The sequence below is a fragment of the Camelus bactrianus genome, chromosome 18, assembly GCF_048773025.1.
Source record: "Camelus bactrianus isolate YW-2024 breed Bactrian camel chromosome 18, ASM4877302v1, whole genome shotgun sequence".
NCBI classification, from domain to species: domain Eukaryota; kingdom Metazoa; phylum Chordata; class Mammalia; order Artiodactyla; family Camelidae; genus Camelus; species Camelus bactrianus.
In genome coordinates this window covers 11,444,675-11,471,655 of record NC_133556.1, presented here as the reverse complement: position 1 = coordinate 11,471,655, position 26,981 = coordinate 11,444,675, and the positions used below count along the sequence as shown (strand labels likewise).

The following is a 26,981-nucleotide window of genomic DNA, read 5'->3' as shown; positions in this document are numbered from 1 at the left end:
TATGCAGAATAGATAAACAAGATTATACTGTATAGCACAGGGAAATATATACAAGATCTTGTGGTAGCTCACAGCGAAAAAGAATGTGACAGTGAATATATGTATGCTCATGTATAACTGAAAAATTGTGCTCTACACTGGAATTTGACACAACATTGTAAAATGACTATAACTCAATAAAAAAATGTTAAAAAAGAAAAGAAAAGAAAAAAAAATACATCTTCTGGGCTCTGAGGACACTCCAGGCTCCAAGCAGGAAGGGAGAGGCTGCAGTGTCCGTGTGGCCCTGCGCCGTAGAGGCACTGAGACACCCCCACCTCCCCCAGGACCAGAGAGGCCGGCACGGATTCTCAAGCAGCTCAGAGTCCTGCCATTTAAAATCAAAACAAAGTATCACCTTATCATGATGCCCTTGGTTTCGGGCTTTTGAAACCAGAATCATGCTGAAATCGGCACACAGACCGACTTGCGGAGGCGGCAAAAACTGATCAAGTGGTGTTTCGTAGCGACCTGGTGAGGAATGGCTGCTCATAAACAGACGAGGGATTTGCTAACTATGCAGGTTTGCTGCCAGGCCATTATGGCTTGTTTAAAACAGGCCAGCGTTGACTCTGGTTACATGCTGAAATTCATAAAACTTTTGAACATGTTATGCTAGTCCTATAAAACTGGAATGTATGTGTACAATATATTTTAAAGGCTTTCAAATATTAAGCATTTCACACGAACTGTGGCAAATGCCGGGCTCCCCTCCCCCCTCCTTCCCGTCTTCCCATTTCAGCATCAAATGTTGTTCGGGGATAATGAAAACCAGAGAAGTCTATGCCTGAATAAGTAGGCTGTCTGACTGCATTACAGTAAAATGAAAGATCAGACTGTGATTGGAAAGGGCCAACCTAACAGCTACAGAGCCTCGGGAAGGACATACATCTTGTAACCAACCAAGTTTACTGATGTGGCCCCCTTGATACCTGATTCAGTGCCATAGCTCTGGTGAGAGAAATTTAATTTTTCTCCACTGAGCTCCGCAAGGATGGTATTCAACTGGAGGGGTTAAACTTAACATGAAACAAGGATCTGAGGCATTCTCTGTGACGTCTAATCCAATCAGAGATGACAGAGAGGTAAGAACAGGAGCTTGCCAGACCTCAGAAACTAATGTTTTTCTCCAGATACGCCTGTTTCTACTTACAGATATATTGCCCTAAAAATGCAGACTGGTGTATTGAAATCTTGATTATGCATGGTGAGTTTCCCTAAATCTTTTAAACAAAGCTTTCCTCCTTGTAGCTAGCAAATACATTTTTAGTGGCTGGTAATTATTTTAAAGAATGGTTTTAGAGCACTGACATACAGATAAAACGTCCACCCTTCAACCACACACACAAACATTCCGTTTCCCCACGTTCAACCATTAGCAGCAACTGGGTGAGACCCATGGCAGGAGATAGCTCCTCTAAGGCTCCTTCAAGTTTTGAGACTAACAGAAACAGACTCACAGATACAGAAGACAAATTTATGATTACTAAGGGGAAAGGGGGAGGGGAGAGATAAACTGGGAATTTGCAATTAACAGATGCAGACCATTATACATAAAATAAACAATAAAGATCTACTGTATAGCACAGGGAACTATATTCAATAACCTATAATGGAAAAGAATCTGAAAAAGAACAGATATGTATGTATACCCATGTATATATATGTGTAACTGAATCACTTTGCTGTACGCCTGAAACGCTGTAAATCATCTGTATTTCAACAACAACAACAAAAAAGAATTAAAAAAAAAAGTTTTGAGATCATATATTTACTCCCCCAAACCAAATCCAAAACTAAAAAACAAAACAAGACAATAAAGCAAAAAACCAAAAGCCCCAAACAACCAACTTCGCCCTCACCCTGCTCTGGTCTTGTCCTTCCTCACTCCACTGTGACCCGCCCCTCCCCTCACGCCTTCTTGCTGTTCATCAAACTTGCCATGGACGCTCCTACCTGACGTCTGGCATTTCTAGCACAATTTGCCTGGGATATTGGCCCTCCTCCAATATACATGCCTATATGTTTTTGACCCTGTAGACCAAAAAAGTCTAAGGGATAATATATATTCAAGATATTCTATTCAATATAGGTGAGAATAAAACATTAAATACTATTAAAAGTTCCCTTAATGAGTAACTATCAACAAACTAGAAAAGATTATACTAAGTCATTGGTCTTGCCACCTGCACATCAAGGTAGAACTCATCACATTACAAAAAAAATTTCCTGTGAGGAGATAATACATGACTTTGCTCTTACTTCCTTCAGATCTTTGCTTCAATGTCACCTCCTCAGTGAGGTCTTCCTTGTCCATATATAACATCACATCCTTTCCCGTTATTTTTTCTCTATTATAACATATCATCTAATACACATTAGCCTACATATTTATGTGTTTTTGTCTGTCTCTCCCCACTATCAGCTCTAGTAACATCTCTAGTGCTTGTAGTAGTGCCTGACGCAGAGAAGGCATGCAAAAAAATATTTGTTAAAAAAAAAAAGAATGAAATTAGGGAGGCTAATGCAGTAATTTGGGGGTATGTGGACACAAAACTGCAATTTTCTTCTATATCTCAGAGTCTCAATGTATGAAAGAATGACACACCTGCTCCTTTAACATTTTCAAGATCCTCAGAAGGAAACGAAAGTCTTTAATTTGATTCTAACCATATACCTCCCCCCCTTTCTCCCCATCCTACCCCTAGCCAATTCTTTCTGCTTAAAGAACAGTACTAGGAAAGTCATAAGAAAAACCTGCATGAAAGAATGTCCATGTTTTGTTGATTATAGCCATAAACTCCAGAAACAGTATATCCAACAAGGGACCTACTCAAATACCATTTGAATTGGAACCTCTTTCTTCAAGAATCCTTCTTTCAACAGCCTTTGTGCTGTGAAATAGACATATCCAGTGGGCTGCTGGGTTAATTACAGCTCTGCATAACTCTAACCGTCCCAGGGGAAGAGCCCGCCTCCTTCGCCTGTTTAAAGGTGTCACTTGCTTGACTTCCTTCTTGATCTCCTTATATTATTTCCAGCCTGCCCTTCCCCAGGAATGACTCCCTGTAAAGATATCCAGGAAATTCACAGGCTGAAAATGCACTGCCTGGGGGTCAGATCCCCGGCTTCTATTTCTGACACAGACTACTATACAATGCCGTTTGTTGTTGGTTTGGCTGGCGGGCAAGAGAAATGGGGAGGAGGGGGGAACCAAGCCAATGTGGTTGTTCCCGTTGGGGCGGGGCGGGAGGAAAACGACTACATCCACAACCCTTGGCTTTGCCTTCTCTGTCCTTTTTATCCTCACGATTCTCTCCACTCTTACCCTCTCTCCTGTATGCAGATACTGCATTGTATCTGCTTACTGACTTGAAATCTCCACAATTATCCCTAATGCTTGCCCAGTCTCAGTTTACATGCTTCCCGTCCTGTGTTGCTCAGTCCATGTTGAGACCGTGTTGACCACAGAAATATATTTGACATATGGAATAGAAATCTGTTGCAGTAACAGCCACCATGGTCAAATTCAATCTCCTCCATCAAGCAGAACTTCAATCCAGTAATCACCTTGATCATGAGGCTTTCTTTACCCTGAATGTTCCCACTTCCTTCTGCCATGTCTCCTGGGTTTTGTGATTCAACAGGAGCGTCTGGATGACCAAACATGGCAGCTGGTCCCCTAATGCTGCTCCTTCTCTACGGGGTGGTGTACAGTCCAGAGAATGCTAGGTGGGGCTGCTAATGGCCAGCTCAACAAGAGGTGGAGGCCATGCTGACTGCCAACTAGGTCCTTATCCCAACAGACTTCAGAGATGGCAGCAGGGTGAGGGGGAACAGGGATAAAAAAAAACATTTCTCATTGGCCATTCTAAATACAACATTTAATACAGCTGGCTTTTCCCTTAAGCAAATAACATTCTTACCAAGATTACAGTAAATCTTCACTAACATTTCTAGGTCATTTTTGCATCTACTATCACTAAGCCATATGTGTCTCACGCTGTACTTGGCGAGCCAGTCTACCTCACTGCTCTGTGGTGTTTTCCAGAGTGACTCTTTAAAAACACGAAGCAGATCATATCACGTGTATGGTGAAAACCTTCCAGGGGTTTCCCTTCCACCTCAGAGAACATCTGAAAACCCCCAAGCCTTAGAATCTTGTTTTCGTCTACAGCATATGTCCCAACCTTTTTATCTGAAGATGGAAAATTACTTTCTTCCACTAACATTTCACCAATTATTTTGGGGGGAAGCAGGGCAGAATTAGACCTTGCTTCCTCTAAGAGATGAAATACTGATAATGTATATTAAGAATCTATCGGGGGAAAGTATTGCTCATTGGTAGAGCATGTGCTTACCACGCATGAAGTCCTGGGTTCAATCCCCAGTACCTCCAAAGAAATAATAATCTATCAGAGGGTCTAGCTTTGGACAACAGTCCTTCCAGCAGTAGGGGTTAAGGACAGCCTCAAGCTTCCAAGTTGGGCTTGGTAGAGGTCAGTCCAGCTCACCTAGTTAGTAATGATAATCTGGTCATTTATGTAATCTCCCTGGGGCTCAGGTTCCCCACATGTAAAACGGGGATAATGGAAGCATCCACCTCATGAGGTTGTATAAGGATTAAGTCAAATAATAGCAAAAAAATTACCAAAGAAATCAAATTAGTGCTGGCCACAAAGGAAGCATTCAATAAATACAGTGTTAAAGACATGCTACATGTACACCTTTGATACAGCAACTGGTTCTCTCCCACAGGATCCTGTCCTAAGTTCAATACTTTCCCCGACTAACCGGTCAGATTCCCATCCTAGGTTTCATCCCATCCAGTCTCAGTCCTACTCAACAGAGTCCTATTTACTCAGCTAGAGAAAGACAGAAGTTTAGTGGAATCTGAAGCTTAAACACCTATAGCAGGTGGGGGTGGGGTGTGGAAAGGGTGGGGTGCTTTTTTAAGAAAAAGAACACAACATTATGAATCTAAGATTAGGTACGATAGGGTTTAGAAGCGGTTGTGGCAAGTGAAGTGGCCTGAGGCTTAGCCTCTCGGCTTCCTGGTGCACTCTCCTGGGCGTACGCCACTCACACGGCACATTGGCGGCTCAGATGCTGGGGGGGAGTCAGACCTTTATCTCAATCACTTTAGAGTCTCAATTTCCTTATCCGTAAAATGAAGCTAATCATACCTCCTGTAGTTCTCACAACCAACCTCAGAGTAGGTAATTGTTTCCCATTATCTTCCATCAGTTGCCATGTCTTGCTTATTGTATCTCCAAAATGAATTTAGTCCCTTTTTTTTTCTTAAACCCCAAAACTGCCTACTCTGAATCACCGTGGTCTCTTACCTGGACATTAGCAAGTCTCGTTACTTCCACAGCTGCTCTGCCTTTCACAGTCCATCTCTACACAGCAGCCAGGGTCAGCTGGTTAAAGGACAAATTGGATCATGTCCATCCTGGCTTTAAATGCTACCATGACTTCCAACTGGTCTTTCCAAGATTTTAACTGCGTGCACACACATACACATTCATCTGTTACTTAACATCTTTGTCTCCCACTGATTTTTAAAATCAATACATCTTATTTAATAGATATTTAGATATTCTTCAACTGTGAACAGAAATTACACGCATGTGCATGGAATAGCTAAAAAATAAATCATGTATTTGTCCACAAAGAAAATCATAACCAGTGCAGAAGAGCAGTGATTTTTAAAGGCTGTATTTCACACTAAATTTTAGGGGAGAGAAGATGTCCACTTCCACCCCTTCGCACCAGGCTATGCAGACAGCTGTGGCTTGCCTCCCTTGGGCTGAACAGTCTATGCCTTGCACGTCTGCATGCAGTCTTGGTGGTAATGCTGGTCGCTTCCTTGGTTTGCGGCAACACCTACTAGACTGCTCCAGAACGTGAGGGTCGAATGCTCCCTTCATGTGGGGCCTCTGTTCCCCCATTATCTCCTTCCTTGTCAGGGCATTTCCCAGCAAATCACCACCAACTGTCACCCGCCCAGTGCCTCGAAAAGGCCAGGTTATAAAGCAAAGAAGGAAATATCCAAAGAATTTTACCTCTCCTGCCTTGCCTCCAGCTCCTCACAGGCAAGGTGAAGGAATACAGTAACCCTGTCACCTGTCCCAGGCTGTCTGCACGTGCAGCCTGATCTCTCAGTGGGCGAGGAGACGCTCTGTTCCCTAGTGACAGATTTCAGGCAGTTGTCAGCAGCCTGGAGAGGCACCCTTGGGATACAAAGCTTCCTGATGCCCCCAAACCAGGGAACAGAACGGCCCTACGGCCTGCTTCCTCGTCAGCAGACAGAGGCAGAAGAACACTCCCTGAAGGTAAGTCTGCCTATTGTTTTTTTTCCTCTCAAAGTCCAAGAACCAAACTGGGGCTGCGGACAAAAAAGTGGCTTAAGAAAGTCTCCTTCAAGCTCTAAAAGTCGGTAGAAGCAGGCTGGGGGTGTACTTTCTTTGTTTCTTTTCCTGTGATCTCTTTTTTAAGTGGGAAGGAGCAGAAGCTAAGAATGCCACAGAGGAGAAGAAAGATGCCCGATGGAGGGAGGCAGAGGTGGGAAGTGAGCACGAAGACGGCTCGATGCCCAGGTGCTGAAATGGGGACAGGGACCTTCCCCTGTACTAGGAACAACCTATAGACTGTAGGAAATTTCGGAATGACCTCGACAATTCCCCGTCTTGGCAATCAAGATCCTGAAGTGTGTTAACCTGGACCCACCTACGCTGGCCGACCTCACACTCTAGCCGCCCAGCAGCTCACTCCCTTTCCTACAAACTGCACTGCTGACCATTCCTCCTGTCTGGAGAGTCCTTCCTGAGAATTTTCCAAAATCAGCTCACCCTGTAACTGCCACCCAGGAGCCTTCGTCACTGCCTCTCGCCAGCTCTCTTGGGACCACTGTGGCTCTTCCCATATTGGGTAATGCAAGCCTCTAGCAGACTACTTGTACCTGCTGTGAGACACTGGGCAAGCTACTTCAACTCTCTGTGCCTCAGTGACCTTCCTTCAAATGGGTGCAACCGAGCAGGACCCTATGGAGCCCTCCTGGGACAGACACCTCCCCATATCCTCTGCAGTAGCTCCTCTCTGAAGCACCTAATAGCACCTGAAGACGGTTTCCTGAATTGTTTTACAAATGTGAAACCCCCAGCAAATGGAAATGCTAACTACTTGATGTCCTTGAGCACAGAGCCCCCCAGGCCTAAGGACTGATAATGTTAACCCCTGTTACCTCACCGTCAACCAACACGAGAATTGTGCCCGAGCTGATCACCCCCCTGGGACGCCCCTCCCTCAGCGGGCCTTTAAAAATCCTTCACTGAAACCCTTCAGGGAGTTCAGGGTTTCTGAGCACATTCTCCTTTACAATAAAGCTGCACTTTCCTTCTCCATAACCCGGTGTCAGTAGACTGGCTTTACTAGTGTGTGGGAGAGCGGACGCAAGTTTGGTTCAGTAAAATGTGGATTAAAAAAAAAAAAAGATGCCCACTGTGTCCTTGTAGAGATTGATGGAGTTGATCTACGTGAAGTGCACAGAGTGACTGCCCAACAAACGCCACAGCTTCATACAGTTTTTCCCACTGCACAGCACCTGCTCACATGTTACCTGAACGATGCTGCAATGGACTCACAAATGCTTCCTCAACCAGACTGGAGGTTCTTAGAGGACAGAGGTTATAACTAAAACCTCCCTGAAACACCTCAAAGCGATGTGCATGAAGGAGTTCCAGAAGCACAGCATCCTTGAGTATACTCTGGGTCAGGCACTGTCACAGATGCTGGAGAGACATGATGGGGGAGGCTCTGAGGAATTTACTTGGGGGTGGGAGGGGCAACAGGAGGAGGCACATCTTTTCTAAACGGACAGCCCCCCACCTCGCCCCTTTCGCTGATTGTGCCCAAATCCTTCAGGAGGGGGCTGGTGGCATGCTTGCATTTGTACAGAGCAGAGCTACAATTTGTTGAACATTTTGTTTTGATTAAAAATTAATAGCTGCTTTTGACCCATATGGATTAATTTCACTTTCCCTGAGTATCTCCCTAATTGACAAACTACCATTAGGTGAAAGAACCAATTAAACCTGCACACTACTCCCTCCCTCCCTCCCTCTGCCAGTCTTCCTGCTCCTTCCTCCCTCTCCATCCACCTTGTCCTGCCTGCGTGTGTTACTAGGCTATTTCCATACCAGCACGATGAGATTAATTACTCAGTAAACACACAAGAACAAAGGTGGGAGACATGGATGCAAGGCCAGGCTGACTATTGAGGAGCGGCGGACGAGTGGCAGACGAAGGCTTGTGGAAGGGAGGAAAAGACAAGAGATCCACTTACGTGGCCTCAAAAGACTGACAAATGCAGTTCTTGTCAATTAACTGGTGTTTGCGAGCTTGTCAGCCACCAGAGGCTGCTCAGTGTGCTGCTTGATCTCAGTTTGGCAAGACTCCTTGATAAACTCCCTGGCAACTGCTGATGAGGTTATTCTAGTCACCAGTGGGACAAAGGCCACTCGGCGTGCACTGCAGCATGTGCTCCACAGCCCGGCAAGGGGGCACGAACTCCCTCCGGCGCTGAAGGGAGAGTCCAGGGGAGACTGCACGGAACACAGGGCGACGGCCAGGACGATTCACCCGGGCCCCCAAGGATAAAGGCTGTGCCCTCCGCTGGGCTTTTCTATTGGCTTCTGGATCCCACTGGGTAAGTGTTTCTCTCCTCTTGCTTCCCAAGGCTCTGCCAGAGTGAGTGAATAGGGGCACTGTGCCTCTGCTGGGGCTGGAGCGCTTCCAGAAACCTCCGCCAGGGAGGGATCCAAGACAACTCGCTCCCCTGAAACGGGAGATGTTTATGCCTAAACCCATCTTTCACCTGGAGAACTACAGACTTTTAACAGCTTTCCTGAGAGAGTGTCCGAGACCAACCAAACCTGTCACTTCCAAATTTGGAAGCAGGTAGGTAGAGAAGAAAAGTGACTGATGGTTGATTTTGTTTTTCTCAGCAGATTTTTTTTAATGGCAAAATCCAACCATGACTGGATCTACCACATTTCGCACAGTTGCACACTGACACAACCATGGTACAGAGAGGGGGGCACAGGGAGCTGTGGTTTTAAAAATTCTGAAGGACCTTTAGAAATGATCTACTCAGTTCCCCGCCCCCCAATATTTTATTATGAAAAATTTCAAACTCAGAAAGTGGAAAGAATTTCACAGTGAACACCTGCATATCCAACACCATTATTGGCCTTTTAACATTTTATTATGTATCGACCCCATCAGCCAGAGTCTTACTTATCCAACATTCCAACTTCTTTTTAATTGCTTTTAGAAAAGCTATTTTTTAAAGCTATTTGAAAAATACTTTTTCTAAATAAACTCCTTTGAGAAAGGTCAACCTATGAAAGAGAAAAAAATCAAGCTTCTCTGGTTGAAGCAGGGTCAGACTTCTCCTGTCCTGGCAACCACGCCCACCTCCACCTGCCCCCAGACTCTGGGGAGGACGGTGTGAAATTACAGAGAACTCCTCACCTGGCTAAGGGGCCACTGAGACCCAGGAAGGGTGTGACACCATCAGACCACATCATCCTTACGTGTCCTTGGATAAGTGATTGCATTCCGCTTTGATTTTCTTAGTTGTAAAGAAGAGATAATAATTACACAAAACAAAGTAAAAGCAGCAGCCAATTCCTGGCACATAGTAAGTAAATGCTGTTTAAACGAGAGCTGTTCCTACGATCACTGTTAGTATTGTCAACATTACCATCACCAGCACAGTGCCTTGCAGAGAATGACGTACAGCCTCAAATAGGATGTGCAGGTGGGAGGAAATGGTGGGAGGCCTGGGGTGGGGGTGCAGAGACTCAGATTCCACCACTGAGCCCATAATCAACCTGGAATAAGTTAGTCAAGCTCACAGTGGTATGTAATTGAGAAAAACCCCTGTGTCCTCCCCACCTCAAAGGGGTGGTTTAAAGATTAAAAGGGAGGATAAATATAAACATTCTGCAAGCAAATTCTGCAGCAATTCAAGGTGTTCTTATTGTTATTACTAGAGACATTGTTCCAGAAACTGAGGAGTTAGCCACCGTGCCACGTGAGGACGAGATTTCCCTCTTTCTGTCTTTAAGGTACACTAACCCTTCAGAGTGATTTTCTGGCCCTCATGCACTGCCATCGCCTTGCCCCAAAGAAAATCTCATCATCCCTTTTCTCCACCAAACCAAAATGCCAGTGGGTGTCCGAGGTCCCTTCTGACCTGACACCAAACACCTTCCTAGACTTATCTTTCACCACGTGTGCACTTCCTTTCCCGAACACTGGGCTCACTAGCTGCCAGGTGTAACAATCTCCCAGTTTTTCCTGGGCATGTGGGATCATTCCATGAGCCGGAGTTTCCCCAAGTCTGTTCACACTATAGCACTGTGGTGTGGCCACTCCAAGCCCACTTCACAGAAAAGGAAACAGAGGCAGAGACAACTGCAGTACATTACACCTGGGTCCCAGCGGGTAAGTGGTTCTGACTGTGCTTCAGAAGCCAAGGCAGCCCCCACCTCAGGCTGGCACCCCTCAGGATATGGTTCTGCTGCAACCACTTCTGGGAAGCCTTCCTGACCTCTCCAGTCCCTTCTGGACCTCCTGCAGCATTGCACAAAGACTCCTGGGGAATTCAGAGAGGATCTAGTAACACAGGAATTGGGTGGGTTTCAGAGCCAGGCAGCCCTGCCTCTAATCCTGGTTTTGAGCCTCACTGGTCAGGGGGCGATTCTCCCGTGTGCACCCCACGTGGCTATGGTGAGGATCTAACAAACTAACACCTGCAGGGGGCCTGGTCCATGGGGTAGGGGGGAACTCTTGCCAAGTGCTGGTCTCTCCCCCAACTCCTCTCATTCGTTTTTATCTTCCTTTAATAAAGTCCGGACTCATGGTCATGAAACAGCGAGGGTGGGGGCCAGCATTGCCATGAGGACCAGGAGACCCTCTGCCCCTCAGGCTGGCTCTGCTGTCTTCAGGTGACACAGAATCCAACTGAACCCACAGTGTGGCCCATCCCCCACGGATCCAGAGGAAGCTCCCAGGTCCATGTTCTAATATCTGCCCATCACCTCTGAGCTAAAAAGGAGATTGGGGCATTGTGTTTATTACCTCAGTTTGGCAGGTAATGAAGTCCAGGTGACTGGGCTCTGTATTGTGCAAAACAAACAGTGCCTTGTCTGAGTTTAGGCTCAGGTTACATGGTGGGATGGTGCCCAAAAGGTAACTGAGAACACTGGTAAGAATGCCTTCTCTGGACACAGCCCACCTGGAGGTTTAAATGAGCCAGGGCTCATTTTGAACCCAGACTTGTAGAGCTTGGCTGCTGTCCTGGTGATTTGGGTTTGAAGAGCATGAATGTCCGCTCCCGGGACGGGAGCTCTGTGAGGGACACACACTTTACGCCCAGAGTGGATGTTCCCTGCTTTGGCATCCCAGCATCTTCATTTCTCCTGGGTGCCCGTCCTAGAGTCGTCCTGACCACCAGGAACTACACCGCACCTCGCTTTCGTGAAGGCTCGGCGGACATTACTCCCCCAACACTAGTAGCCATGCAGGGACAAACTGCTCTCTCAGAATCTACCGAGGGAAGGGGCAGGGGAGGCCACATGACTGATGACTTAGAATTTGTCATACAAGGTTACAAGCAAGGGCAGGAATACAGTATTCATCCTTCCTTCCTTTCAGGTCTGAAGTGAAGCTGATCTCCTCTCTCCCTCCTCAGGGGAGACCAACCACACAACCCAGGAGCTGTCCTATGCGTGGATCACCCGCTGTCCACACTTTGCTGTCTCTGATGAGCCCATGTTGGGGGCAGCTGCAGGGGGCGGGGGACAGGCAACCACATCTGCCTGCGCCTCCCCTCCGTGCATCAGGGCAGCCGTCCTGAGATCTCTACAACGTCCTCTGTGCCGAGATGGACACAGCTCTGCCCCCTCGACGGGCCACTCTGGAGTCAGAAGCCCCACTGTTGAGAAGCTGCCGACAAATTCTAGGTGACCCAGGTGAGCAAGAAAACAGCCCCATCAACCAAGGCGATGTCTTGCTCGCTACTGGGTTTATTCCTACGGTATGGCTGGTCCCCGAGGAGAAATTCTGGAAAAGGGGCAAAAGAATAAATTCCCACCAACTGCCTGGAAACGTCAACAAAGCCCAAGGAGGGGGGTGCCAGATGCCTCCCCTCCCTTCACCTTAGAAAACAACGACTTCCTGCTTGAGGAGCAGGAGAGAGGAGCAATTCACCTTCTCACAACGCCCGGCCACTTGGCAGCCATCCAAGTCTAAGAGGAACCTTGAAGTTTGAAAATATAATAGACAAGGGAGTCAACTTAAGAAAAGATTTCATCTCTCAGCTAACAAGAGGCTGGGGTCACAGAGCAGGGTATTTTTTATACTTGAGAAACCATGCTAAAAATCTCCAAAATGTTCCAGAGGAGCGGGGGCCGGGGAGCCCTGGCGTGATGCTCTCGGCGTAGAGTAGAGGTTGCCGTTTCAAGGAGGCTTATCATTTCTTCTGACATCCTGACAGAAATGTGTAATAGAGAAGTTTAGCAATGTGGGCAGGTTAAATTATATGAGGCAGAGGAAATCATTTCCCTGTGAGCTGAAGCATTGCCGCGGGCCACTTCGGGCTGAGCCGCCGCAGCCCGGGCTCCCGGGCTGGGCTCCCCAGGAGGGGCGGCCTCAGGAAGGGGCAGAGGGGCTCCAGGGCTCATGTTTCCAAAGCAGCAGCCCTTGGCGGGGGGGGGGGGGGTCCTGAATGCTGGCAGGCCTTGTGTTCAGCCTTTTCCAGGCTCTTCTAGCTCTCTTGGAAGCGAGGAGTGTGGCCAAGGGCCCTTGGACAGCGAGTCCAGGGGGTGTTCTAGCAGAGCGCTCTGCTCGCCATCCCTTCTCCACACTGGGGACCGAACAAAGAGGGCTGTTCACATCCTGATGCTGAGGTTCAGAAGGGCCTTTTCATCCTCAGAGACAGGATTAGACAGCGCTCAGTAAAATCTGAGCTGCGCATGTCCACCTGGGGTCTGAGTCTTTTAAAGTCATGCCTCTGCCTCTCTGTAAGTAACATATCCCTGCGAGACGAGCGGCATGTCACCCAGCACAGGGGATCCCACGCATGCCACAGTCCATCCGTCGTGGGAAAAACTAGGTATCAAGACACCCTTTCCTCACCAGAAGAGAAGTGACTGCTAGTTCACTGCATGTGACCTGCCCCAGGCAGGATGTGCACAAGAGGAGCTAACGCTGCTTCCACGTGGGTTTGTGGCTGGTCTCCCTGGGGCGCCCAGCGTTGCCCCTCCTCAGGCCAGAAATGCCGCTCCAGCCTCCCTCTCAGGGACAGAGCTCCTGGCTGAGGTGTGGGCACAAAGAAGAGAGAAATGACCATTGTCATGGTTTCCTGACATTTTTATTGAGGTGGCAGCTACTAAGCACCACCCTGGACGTGGCACTTCCTCCTACTTAATTAATAAAATGATCCCATTAAGTGGGTAAAATGACCCTTTTTACAGATGAGAAAACTGAGGCACAAGTCACAGGGCTGGGAGGCTGAGACTCAGGTCTACAGCCACTGCAGTTTGCATGCGCTGTGCTGCCTGTTATTAAGGGAGAGTATGGTGTCTCCTCACCCCGAACAGCACTTCACCCTGTCCTGTACGTGCATACACACACACACACAGTTCTTACAGGAGGCATTTGAAGAAAACTGGGGACATTAATAAACAGACCTGACTATCAGCTCCCTGGGGGGCCTCCCCCTTCCTGGCCTCCCTGGCAGCTCTGACCCCTAGGAAGGCCGCAGGGAGACACTGCCGGGGAGCAGGGCTGCAGGACCCCAAACAAATCACACTTTTACACTTTAGGGCCCCTGGCTGATGTGTGCGGCCAGGTGAATCCAGGTTAAAAATCGACATCCAGGGCAGGTGCAACCTGGAGGAGAGGTCACGAAGGTGGCAGGAGAGAAGGCAGGAGCAGGTGGGGCCAGCTGGCCGTGTGCGCGTCTCGGGCTGCGTGTTCTCGTCACCTGTGGCCAGAGACCTGCCTCCTACGGAGGGAGCGGCGGTCCCGCCCTCTCAGCAGAGTGTGCCCAGGCCACCCTTCAGCCACACCCCAGTCCCTGCAAGGCTGTGCCATCCTCTCTAGGTGGTTTGGAAATCTGGCTGGTGCTGGTTGTCTCTGAACGCTTTGCAGTAAGTGGGCGTTAATTAAGGCCAAAGGACAAGAGAATTTCTCTCAAATTACACATGACACTTGCATTACAAGCAAACATTTTCATTTGGATAGATGTTACCACCGTGAGCACCACAAGAATTTATGATTTGCCAAAGATAAGAAGTACACTCTCTTCAAGTAAAAATTTTTTTTAACCAAAAGAAAAGTAAAAGCTTTTAGGACTGACTGTTAATTAAAATAACAATCTGGCCATGGTCTGTGTAAATCTTAGGTGAGGATGGAATCGGTGGTAAGTGACTGGGGGGCACCACAGCCGAAGGAGGTGAGCCAGTCCGCCTGCGGGGTTCCGCACCGGGTGAGGCAGGACACTGACACTGCTACAGCTCTGCCACGTGCACACATGTCATCCCCCCTCCCAGCAACCCTGGGAGGCCAGTATCAGGCCGGCTTGAAATCTAAGGCTCCTGGAGAGGAGAGGGGAAGAGCTGAGTGACGAAGCACACACAGCTGGAAAGTGGCACAGCTGTCACCAAAAACAGGTTTTCCTGACCCCAAAGTCATGGTTCTTTCCTATGAACTTGTGTCTCTACTAGGCCAACTGTGCATCAGAAGCCTTAAGGGTGCTTCTGCAAATACAGATTCCTATGCTCCACCTGGAACCTTCCCAGCTGGAAACTTCGGCATCAGAGTCTCCAGTAGTGCTGGAGTGTCTCTCTGTCACAGTGTGCAGGGTGACTGTGGTGTGTGGCCAGGTGGGGAACCTCCCTCCACACTCACATTCCCTTCCAGCTGCCTGCCCGGGTGTTACCTCTCCTCTTCTGCTCTGCAGGCCGCTACCCCAGCTGGAATCTGATCAGACAAGAGAGCCAGGACTGGGCACAGATACGATGAGCATCTTCACTGCCCCCGTTTCAGTTCCTGCCATTGCCACCTGCAGCGTCCAGGACCAAGGCCACCAGGGACAGGGTGGCCCAGGCCTCCCCACAAGCACGAGTGGAAACAAAGCGCAAATTTAGGAGCCTCCCCTCCTGCCACGACCCAGTGTATGATAGGAACTTCCCATCCCCAGAGCACCCCTGACAGTCTCCGCTCGCTACTAGAATTACCCCCAGGGACGAAGCGAGAGCAGCGCCAGCATCAGCACCAAAGGCACATTCCTAGTCAAAACTTGAAAATGAAGATTAAACAGATGACAAAACCAGCGAATAGAGCAAGTCACACTCTGTGTGCTGGGTGTGACTGATGAGGGAGCATGGAATCGACCAGGGAGCCCACGCCCTCAACCCAGTCCAGGCTCCACTTCACACGGTAACAGCAACAACCGTCATGTCAGCAACTCGTGCGGATGGACTGTGTTCCACTCTTCACTAGCCTTGCAGGGAATACTGCCACCCAGACGGGACACACACGAGAGGGGAGAGCTACGGGAAGACAGAGGAGGAGACGGGAGTGATGTGGCCGCAAGCAGAGGAAGGCCAGCAGCCATGGGAAGATGGAAGAGGTAGGGGTGTGGGATTTCCCTCCAGAGCCTCTGGACAGCACATGGCCCTGACAGAGCCTTGATGTTGAACTTCTAGCGCTCTTTCTTCTGGAGAGAACTGTAAGAGAAGACGCTCCTGCTGTTTTAAGCCACCAGTTTGTGGTCATTTGTTACAGTGGCCACAGGAAACCAATACTCTGCCAAAACCACCGTTAGGCACTCTGTTACTACAACCAAACACACCGTCAGTTACATCTCTCTGTGACACTCAGAGGACTGACACAGGGATTGCTCCCACTTTCCACCGTGAGAGATACTTCGGGCCATCCCCACAGATGCCGGGAAGTCGCCCTGACACCAGCCTCCCCCACCATGGCGCTGCCATCTTTTAGACAGCACACCTACCATTAAAATCCCTACAGCCGTCTCACTGGCAGGTAACAGGGGCCGCGTTCCCAAAGCCCACATTCCCTGGGACAGCCACCCTGGCAGGCGGGTTCCTCAAGTGCCCTCAGCCCTAAAGCACAAGGCACACTCTGAATACCTGCTGGGACGGTGAACATGGCACCTCCCTGGTACATGCCACACGTGGGGCTCTGCTTCAGCTACGGCATAAGGAATGTCTCATGGGGTTGGGAGCCCAAGATAGGGGGGACGGGGAGGGAGACGAGGGCCCAGAAGTTTGGGGAAGGAACTTCCAAAAAGTTCTTACTCTATACAATTGGAGTAAATTCATCGTAAGTTTACTTGGAAGACTCCTCAACAGGAAAAACGGAGCTCAGGTCGAGGGGAACCCTGTAAGATCTCCTTGGAGACTATAAAGGCTGTCTCTGCCATCAGTCTTCGCCTGCGGGCCCATCACTTGTGTTTCTGAGTATCTCCTGCTCCTCCAAAGCTTGGTGATTTCCTGCCGATTCTGTCTCCACAGGACCCTCCTTTCCAAATTTCACGTGGCCGTGATTCCTCTCTCTGATCTCTTTCTGCTTCTTCAAGACATACCCGTTTTGGGTCCCATGTCTCAAGAGAGCTGCTCCTGGGGAGCTGCCTGACTCGACTGTGCTGGAGTCAGTGCTGCTGTGTGTCAGGGCTATGTTGCTGGTTTGTTTTGGTTTTGGGCGGGGATGGGGGTAGGGGGAAGCAGTGATGGGGGTAACTGTGGAAGAGACTGAAATCTAAAATTTGCTAAGTACTTATTATGGGCCGTATCATTCGAGAGGTTTTATATCCAGATTAAAAAACAAAAACAAACCCAGCAGCAGCTCAGAGGCATTAAGGAAATCTCCCCAGGCGCAGGCACACAGATGATCTTGACGGGGCTGGAACCGCGATCCCACCACCTCTGCCGTTTTGGGCATCACCTCTGCCCACCTCCTCTCCCGACCTTATGCTGTCTGACTTCCACAGGGCCCCTCAGGACCAAACCTCCCAGAGCTACGGCCTGGCCTGCCAGACGGCACAGTTCACGCGCTTTCTACAACAGAGGAGTGATCATGACGAGCTCAACCAGACACAGACTTTCACCTCGGCCACTTTAAAAGCACATGTCTTACCATCAGGCAAGGACCACTCAGGCCAAGAAGCACTGAGGAGCACTGAAATCGTGGGTGAAAGTATGGTGAGAAACAGGTGTTTGCATAGTCTTCAAAACATCTCCCCACAAAATCCTAATTAATTTGAAAGGGAAAAAACAGTAACTTTACGCTGAGGAATGTGGTAGCCATGACTTCAGCTGAGTGACCCGAGCTGACTTCACACGCTCCCTGAAGGGAGGCACCAAGGAGGAACAGCACTTCCGTGGTCTTCCTGCCAAGACAGTAAGACCTCAATCCAATCAAGAGAAAACATCAGACAAACCCAAACTGCAGGATGGCCAGGCCACGAAATAACCCGCCCGGACTCCTCCAAGTGTCAAGGTTATAAAAGACAAAGAAACACTGGGGAACCTTCCCAGATGGAGGCTAAGGAGACACATGACTAAATGCAGTGTGGGATTCTGGATGAACCCGGGACCAGAAAAAGGACTTAATTAGGGAAACAGGTGAACGTCGAAAATGTCTGTAGATTTAGCTAACAGCATCATATGAAGGTTAATTTCTTGACTTAGATATTCATACTATGGTTTAAAAAGATATATAGCATTAGGAGAGCTGGGTGAAGGGAATTTAGGAACTTCTACATTTCTGTAAGTCTAAAATTATTTAGTGTAAAAAAAGTAAAAAAAAAAAAAATCCCCCCAAACAAAATCCCTCAAACACCATGTGTTTTCTTAACGGATTATCTGAACATAAGGACTTGGGTGGCCACCGCCACCTCAGGTGGGCCCTCCGGGGGTCTGCGTACCTACCACGTAGGCAGTCACCTACGTGGCGGTCTGCAGCTGGTGGGAGGTCAAGGTAGCTCAGTACTTTAGCGCCGAGGGTCCTGACCTGGGGAGCCCCCACCCCAGGCCAGCTGGGCCTCTGCACAGCAATGTCAGCATGCTTACAGGAGTTGGAGGCGGCGGCCCCAGAGGGTATCGGCTGAGCTTTTAGAGGCTGATTACTTTGCTTTCAAGTGAAGAGGACAGGGAGGAGGGTGGGAGGCCCAGCTCTCCTCTCTCTATGCAATCTCCTTTTGGATTCTGAGGAGGTAAGTGTGGAGGGGAAGGGGTGAAACGGTTCTGCGTGTTGTATTTGTTTTCCTTTCCTTATTTTAAGCCAGTGGAAGCAGCCCCCTACCTTCCTTCCTGCCTAAAACCCTAAAGCAGCTCGAAGCGGACAGTATCCTGCGCCACTAGCACCGGGCTCTGTCCCTCTGACTTTGCACAGGGCAGCGGGACTGACCTTTGCTGCTTCTGGGCCCTTCTGGCTCTGACCAGCCAGGCCCTGACGAGCGAGCAGCCCCCGGTGGGACTGCTGTGAAGCGCTGGTCTTAAAGACTGCCTACTCCTGTGTGGCCAAGCAGGTGAATCATCTCCCTCTCCCCTACGACCCGAAGCCTGCAAGCTGAGGTCCTGGGATGCGTCTGCTCTGGTTTCTTAAAGAAAGCGATGGAAACTGAGGATCTAAGTGAGTGAGTGACTGCTGGGCCCACTGGAGGTCAGACGCTAAACTACTGTCACTAAGGATGATGTGGTGTAACTGCTATACTGATCCGAGAAGGCATGGAAGCATTATCACCAAAGCATTAGGTTGTGCCTCAGTTCATCTTATTTCAAGTTCCTCATTTATAAAATAAAGATTAAACATCTTTCATCTAGGATGTTTGTTCTGAGGTTTAAATGAGCTAATAAAACGTGCTGCTTTAGCACAATGGGTACAAAAGACTAAGGTCACATAACAAGGTGAATGTACTAACCACGACTGAAACGTACTCCTAAAAATGGTTAAGGTGATAAACTTCATGTTATGCGTGCTTTGCCATAACTAAAAAAAAAAAAAAAAGTCATTCGGTACAGCATTAAAAAAGCTACACAAACATCAGGTGCTATGATTAATATACAGCTATTTTGTTCATAATGGTTATCATCATCACATGTATTTATTCCTAAATTAGATGCAGACAGACTCCCAGCGTTCTGGCTGGGCTCCCACCCACTCCCACAGCTCCAGCTGTCTCAGACTCAGATGCTTCTTGGTCTTCAAGACACTGGCCCATAGGTCTGCTCACTCCTGCACTGTCAGTGTGCATGGTCTTTGGAATCCATCCAGCGGAGGGTCCTGCAAGCTCCATCCCCGGAACTTGTATTTCCTGTATCCCCCATTCGTAGTGTCTGATGGATGGTAGCATCAGTACTCAGTCAGCCTTGCTTGAAACCTGACTCCTCCCTAAACCCCCACATCCCAGTGGTCACAAAATCATGACAATTCCACTTCAGAAATGCCTCCGAAATCCAACTCCTCCCCTTCCCATTACTGTACTTGAGATCCCTATCGTCCTCCCCCAGCCTTTGATGACAACATTCTCTTTGGTCATCAGGGCGAAGTTTCCCTCCTTTCCACCTCATCCTTCCACCACTACCAGAATTCTCTTCCAAAAAGTCAAATCTGGTGTGTCAGTCACCTAAAGTATCCAGTGGGTGCTCATCTGGATCAAGTCCAAACTCTTCTCTTGCCATACAAAGTCTGTTTATATGGAGCCCCTTACATCCACCGACGTTCACAGTCACCTGTCCCCTCACCCCCACCATGATCCTTGCTCTGTTATAAGCTTCTCTCCACGTGCTAAGACTTTCACAACTCTTTGCTTTTTGCAAATGATACTCTCTTTGCCTATTATCTGCACTATCCTTACTACCTAGCAATCATCTGCATGCATGTGTTTCAACAAGCTCTAACTCAAATGCCTGTTCTCCTAGACAGCATGGTTCAGACATCCTGCAGTTCCTCAGCATACACTGGGTTGGGCAGGGGGTGTTAGTAATTCATCAAAGTATCTCGACTTTCTCTTCAATTAGACCTTACATCTCTGAAGGCTTGTTATGTCTTCTGTCATCTCTCCACCCCTAGGTCCCAGGACAGTGCCTGGCGCAGCACATAGTGAGGACTAAGTCTGTTGAATGAACTATGAGTGGAAGAAGCTATGACTGAGCTTATTAACTTCCAATCTCAGGAAAATCACTGTGGCAAGGCTGCCTATTCTAGTTTAAGACATCCCGCACTGGACACAAAGTAGGGATTCTGGGATGACCACAGTTCCTTTCGGCAAGTAAGTTACATTTTGTACCCCAGATAAGTAATTTACTAACTGGCATCCCAGGGACTGCAAAGACCTTTCTTTGTATCTCTAACTGGGGCTGTCTTATACTCGGGGAATAACACATCATCCACTATATCAGAAGCATTAATGAATTCTACACAATTCTGAACACATGAACACAGAATCCTTACTCTATAAAATCCAGTGCGTCCCTGTAACTTTTAATAGCTTAACTTAAGCAAGATAGAATCACTCTGCGTATGGCATTTAACATAATTCTACGAATATTTAGGTAACTGTTATATTTATAACTGCAAATAAGTACTCATATTTCAGACCCTGAGATCACCATAAAGTGCTTACTTTGGATGATGATCAAGGCAGCTTTGGTGGCTGGCAAGAAGTGCCTGTGACTGCCTAATCCACATGGCAGGAATATCAAAATATGCCTTATAGCCACACTGTCACCTGCCCACCTCCCACCTTTCTGGGCCCTCTACCCACTCCACACAGCATTACCTCCAGGTTAGCACTTGTGGACAACATGGCCCTGTCTTTCTAGCCACAGCTGACTGATCCAGGCACAAGCATCTGACTTCAGTGGGGCCAATCCACAGTCCTTTCCCAAGAACCTATCCCCAGAATGTAACCCAGCCTGACCTGGTCAGAACCCTTTCCCTGGATTCAATAACTGCAGTGGAAGAGGAGGCAGTATCTCTCCCACTGGCTGAACCTGAAACGTGCAAAGCTCAGGAGGACGGTTCATGATTGCTACCAGCAGGAGAAACCAAGCCTCACAAACAGTCAAGAACACAGTGGACAGCGAGAAAGAATACAGCCAGGACTAGGAGGGCCCTTGAGTCCTCGTTCTGCGCTACCCAGGTCCAGCTGCGTATCTCTGCTCTTCTGATTGTTCGATTATTTCAACACTTACTTGTATTCCAAAAGCCTATACATTTCCGTATTTTTTAGTTTGAATTTGATTTCTGTGATTTGAAACAAAAGACAATCTTAAAAACAAAACAAAACCCTGCTAACATAAACACAGCCGAAGTTGTTAAATCTTAAGAGCTTTTAAAAGACCCAATAGCTTCATGAAGGCTCTTATAAGAGTTCTCTTGTAAGTTTCTAAAAAAAAAATGTGGAAATCACATATTTTACTTAGCTCCAGAAGGCAGATGAATCCCTTTATACAATGAGTAAGTGCTCTGTAATTGATTTGTTAAGTAAACTGAATTTTTTCCAATGTCTGCTCTCCGTAAAGAGGGCCTAGCTCCACATCATTAGAGGTCCAGGAAGCGGGGAGGGTGCAAGTGTAAGGCTCCTTCAAGAGAGTCAGTGGTCCACACACGCTGTTGCGCTGTCCCTAGGGAATACATTATTTAAAATTATTGCTGCATTCTAAACAGACCACTTGAGAGGGATAATTACTTTTCAATGACTGGATCAATATTTTTGTTCTTCTCCTTTACTACTTGAGTGATTGGATGTAAGGCCAGAGGAGAAAATCAGGTCAGTCCCCTGGACCTACTGCAATCTAGCAGGGAAGATCAATGTGTGTGCTTGGGAGCCCACCGAGGGGAGCGGGGCCAGGGAGCACAATTCCTAGCGTGCTAACTTAATTTCAAATTTCTCGATGAGAAAAGCCATGCCAATCTATGGCTCTTTCGTTGCAGCATTTTAAAACTTGTCCTGAGGGTACAAAGTAGAACTCATTTTATGTGTGGCTTATTGAGTAAGTTTACGAATGTATGACCCTCCCACGTATATGCCAAGGGGGAGAGCAGTTTGTCCATTCTGCTTAGGATGGGTAACAGCTCAAGCTTGGGAGAGAGAGATGATGTGGCTAGAGACGTGGAGAGAGGTCACTCTGCAGCAGAACAAAGATAATGTCCACATTTGTTGGTACGTGTGAACATTCTCGTGTCCAGCACTCAGGATCCACCAATGAGGAACCTGTGATGATTTTACTCTGGCTGATAAAGCAGGCCACGACCTGTGTCCCATTTATTACTGGAGACAACCTTAAACTATCCTCTTAAGGTACGTGATTCAACATAAGTTTATTAAGCCTTTCCAATAAAAAAAAAAAGGATGCCAAGCAATATAAAAGAATGAGGCATTTTGCTGGCGTGACTGCTTACCCTTAACCTAACAAAGCCAATGCCTTTCAAGTATCTTAGAAGCACCATTTGCATGCAAATCATGTACTAACTGCAAATGGGACTTATTACTTAATTAAAACTCATCACGGAGCATCTCTTTTGAGCAATATTTTGTTGGATGTTGGAATTACAACTGAAAGTGATAAAATGCTATTTGAACATTTCCTTTTATTCCAACATATTACTGTCCTCCTAGCCTTTTCCCATCAGTCCTCAGGCTTACTGGGACGTTGCATGGGAGATTTCTTGGTGGTTCAGAGTGCTGCCTTAGAAGCCAGGCACCCTGGGTTTAAAACCCGTCTCTGCCACCAACTGGCATCAGACTTTGGGCTTGTTACATAAGTTCTCCATGACCTGGCCTCCTCCTCTGTGAACTGGGGGTGACATTAGCACCTACCTATTGGGGTGTAGTGTGGACTGAACAAATCAATACATGTGGAGCACACACAGTACTATTAAGTTATTAGCTCTACGTAGCACGCGTCACTAGAAACCTTATAAAAAGTGAAGTCAGCGAGATCTGGATAAAAGGTAAGACTCCCACCTCTGCCGCCCTTGGGACATTGGGTAATGTACCTCTTTGAACCTCCATTTCCTTCTAAGTAAAACGGGGTGGTCACGCCTCTACTTCAGTGGGGTGGGGTGAAGACTGTATGAAAAAATGTGTATACGACACTCTGACAAACGTTTCTAACGGGGCGTATGGGAATATCGGGCTGCATGGACGGATGTGGATTCCGCCATCCTGAGGACTCACGCTTCCTTCCTCTCGTCTGACAGCAGGCAGACCAGAACAGAAACAATCAGCCCAAGGCTTGGAAGATACTGGAGCTTATTACCCTGGGCTCTCCTCAGAGAAGGAGCTATTGCCGATCCACGCCCGGGGGCTAGGCATCCAGGAGAGCCAGCGGAGAGCAGTGGGCACTGTGGTCAGCGCCTGCCCACATGCACAAGGCAGCCAGTCACCTGCCAGCCGCAGATGCCCAGAGACACGCACCTGCAGGCTGGCTCCCCATCACTCTTTCCCTGGCTTCCTTCTCAGGGCAAGAGGAGAGCAGCCCCTGCTTCGAGCACCTCCCCTCCCTGCAGCACCTCTGTGCAGGAAGTCAGGGCCCTCGGGGTCCCCATCAGACTGCCCGCCTGAAGCACACATTGGAGCCGCGGAACTTGCCTGAGAAGCCAGTAAAATTTTAATGCACTCTGTAGCGCGGTCATGTCATACTCAGTTATGGCAAATAATCCCAGATGCCTGCAGAGGTAAAATGGAGCTGTAATGTGCTTGCCTCCTAACCCGAGCTGACAGCAATGATGTACGACTACCATTAGCGGAAAATATCACTTCAACTAACCCATGATCCAGCTCCGCTCAGGGTCACATTAACCATGAGGAACAAATTACACTCCCAAAGTAAATACAAATTTTCTACACGAAATGGGTACAGAAAAAGGGAAGGGGTGATCCGTTCCCTTCGCCAGCACGCTGCTGAGTGACACAGATGATAAAGGACAGGACAAATCATTGGCTGACAGAGGGCTGCGCTGTAATCAGCTCAGCCACACGCACTCGAGCCGATAAACACTATATTCTCCCCTTAGTGGCAAATACATAATCTTTACCGTGGACATGGCCACCTTGGATATTTACTACCACTTGGGCTGCAGCAACACCCTAAGCAGTGTTTGCCATCAGACAAAGAAAGATCCTGTGGCCTTGATGGACCCAGAAACCCTCTGCAGGGGTGGGAGTTGGTGTCTGGGGGAGGACAAGAGGGCTCTCCAGGCGGCAAGCACCACAGAGGGGAACCACCTTGGGGGATGCAGTGCAGGAGCTGCAGGAATGCCATTCCCCGACCACGCACTGCTCACAGGAAGAAAACGAGGAGAGACCGCGTGAGATGCAAGGGGCTCTGGACCAGAAGGTCCAGTACTTGCTCACCTGCCTGGATGGCTGTGGCAAGACCCTTTTCCTTTCTGTAACTCAGATAGTCAACAAAGCAACTTCTAGGCACAGAATTAATATTTGCAGGCACCTAAGTGTCAGACATATGCTAGGTGTGGGGAACTTGCTAGGAGCCTATGATTTCATTAAGATACCAGTGCTCACACATAAATACACACGAGAAGAAGACTGAGTGCCTTGACCAAATGTGGCTCGTGCTTCATCTGCTGGCTGGCACAGCCTCCTCCCTAATTACCCGTGCTGGCCCACAGGCTGACTCTGCCACTCACCTGTAAGAGTCAAAACATATACCTTGTTAATTCTGACTTCTTACCCTGGACAATCCCCAGGTCAAAAAGAAAAGTCACATTTCAGAAGAACTTGTACATCTAAGTGGTCAGGGGACCCAAGCTGTGTTTATTCAGTGCTTACTGAACACCTGTCATGTTTGAATTTTTAGAAGCTGGGGGGTTCGTGGGTGGACAGGTTGATAAAAATCCAGGTCTCCTGTAGCACAAGGAGGGTGAGGCACAGAGAGGAAGGCAGCGAAGATTCTCAAATGGCACTTCTGGGCATATCCCAACTCATCCTCAGATAGAGCGAAAAAGAGCCCAGAGCCTGGAATCTTAAGACAGTTTACATCTCAGCTCCATCACTTACCAGCTCTTTACTTTCTTCTTCTTCTTCTTCTTCTTCTTCTTTTTTTTTTTTTTTTTTTTTTTTTTTTTGTAAAATGACATCTGCTTGAGAAGATAAAGTTCTTGAAAGGAACTATCAATGAGTTTGACATAGCAGATGATGAACAATGTTGTATCTGAGGACACACAGAGATCCCCATAATAAACAAACAGGTCATATAAAATAAAATAATATATGTAAAAAGTGCTCTGAGGAATGTTCTATACAATGTGAAATAGTGTTCCATCTTATTATTTAGTTATTATTGATCCTAATATCATTTGTTCACTGTTCCCAAGAAATGAGTAGCATCTACATTTTTTTTAACCAAGAAGTTAGGGAGTTGAAAAAAATCATTAAGAATCCCAGAGAGGAAAGATGAAGCCCTAACTGACTACGCTGGGTACCACACCGCCCATCCCGGGGGTTCCTGGTTAGTCTTTATTTCAAATGCTCCATTCATTTCACTGCCTCCGTAAATATGCATGTAACTGGTAGACCATGAAACACACCTGGTTTGGAACAGCAATGGAAAAAGCTACTCTGGTTACTCTTCACGTAACTGGAGACGTCCTGTCGGTCTACAGCCAGTGTGTCTCAACGTGATCCTCACACCAACTAACAGGGAAAAGCTCTAGAAGTAGCGCAATTTAACCTTCCCAGCTGTAACTTTGAAAAGAAAGGAAAGAAGAAAAAATAACGTCCATCCACTGAATTCTGAGACTTCCGAGAGTATAAAGTTTGGCTAATTATTCATACATCCTAATGCAGAGATTTTATTTTCTTTATCACAATGGCAAAGTTATGAGGAATAATTACCCATAATTATACATCACCATCCAGAAGCTGCCAAGGGGAGATTAACTCAGACAATAACTCCCACACATAAATACACGTGTGTGACCAAAAAGAAATGTGTGCATCTTTACTGAGGACTAACACTCTCGAACCCAAATACAGAATCAGGCAGACTTCTAACAACCAAAGAACAGCCCAGGCTAGACTCAATGACAAGCCACAAGTTAAAGGCATCACTGGTACGAACGCCTCTGCTTAGGATCTTCCCGACTCTCGGTGGCTCAGGATTTTCACGGTCAATTTAATGAGGCTGAAAGCCATCGCCTCCACCTAATTCCTCCTTGGCTTTACAACATTCCCTTCAGCTAAGCCACAGAATACAAGCCAACGGTTCATTCTAAAAGAAAGCAGCTGACCTTTTCTCTGGGAATGTAGAATCATGTATTCAACCCTAGATGTCTCCAGAAGAATTCCTTTTGTAGGTCAAATAATATTGATTATTACCAATCAAGTGAGTTCTTGAAACATACTATGTCAACTGGTTCTTCACTAGTTCCCACACTCTCCTAAACAGTCAGGGCAACTGAGGAACGAGATTAAACTAACTTTTCTGCTGCCTATTGACAGGTGCATGGTGACAGACCCAACAGAGTCAAGCAACTCCGTCAAGTTCATGTTGGTTCATCAGTAGGTACTTGAATAAAAAATAAATGAGTTGATATCAATGACTGAATGAAAGAACCAACAAAGAGTTAATGACCTTGCTTAGAGGAGAGGCCCATGTATGTTTCCTTAAGTTACTTGAAAGAGCCAACACGGATGTGCCTGGACCTGCCCACTGTGTTTATTCCCTGTTAGGAATTTGAGAGAGGTGAAAGGATGGAGATAATTTTCATACAGCCTTCCTTCTGCCTTGGCAAAGAGAAAATCCACTCACATACGTTTCCCTCTGGGTCTGCCATGTCGCTGGGGCCCAGGTAAATAGCTACAGAGAAAA

General features: G+C 47.6%; 1 protein-coding gene and 1 long non-coding RNA gene across 8 annotated transcripts in view; one reads left to right on the top strand and one right to left on the bottom strand.

Moving 5' to 3' along the window:
- The window catches only part of AUTS2 (activator of transcription and developmental regulator AUTS2), a 1,021,698-nt gene that overhangs the window by 263,909 nt on the left and 730,808 nt on the right, over positions 1–26,981 (bottom strand). The gene's annotated exons all lie outside the window — the stretch shown is intronic.
- LOC141573887 (uncharacterized) lies at positions 8,204–23,359 on the top strand. Of its 2 annotated transcripts, XR_012500282.1 has the most exons (4): positions 8,204–8,749; positions 11,767–12,083; positions 15,077–16,164; positions 17,132–23,359. It is a non-coding gene; the product is annotated as an uncharacterized LOC141573887 (long non-coding RNA). The 2 variants fall into 2 exon arrangements; XR_012500281.1 differs by having other exon boundaries at positions 15,077–23,359.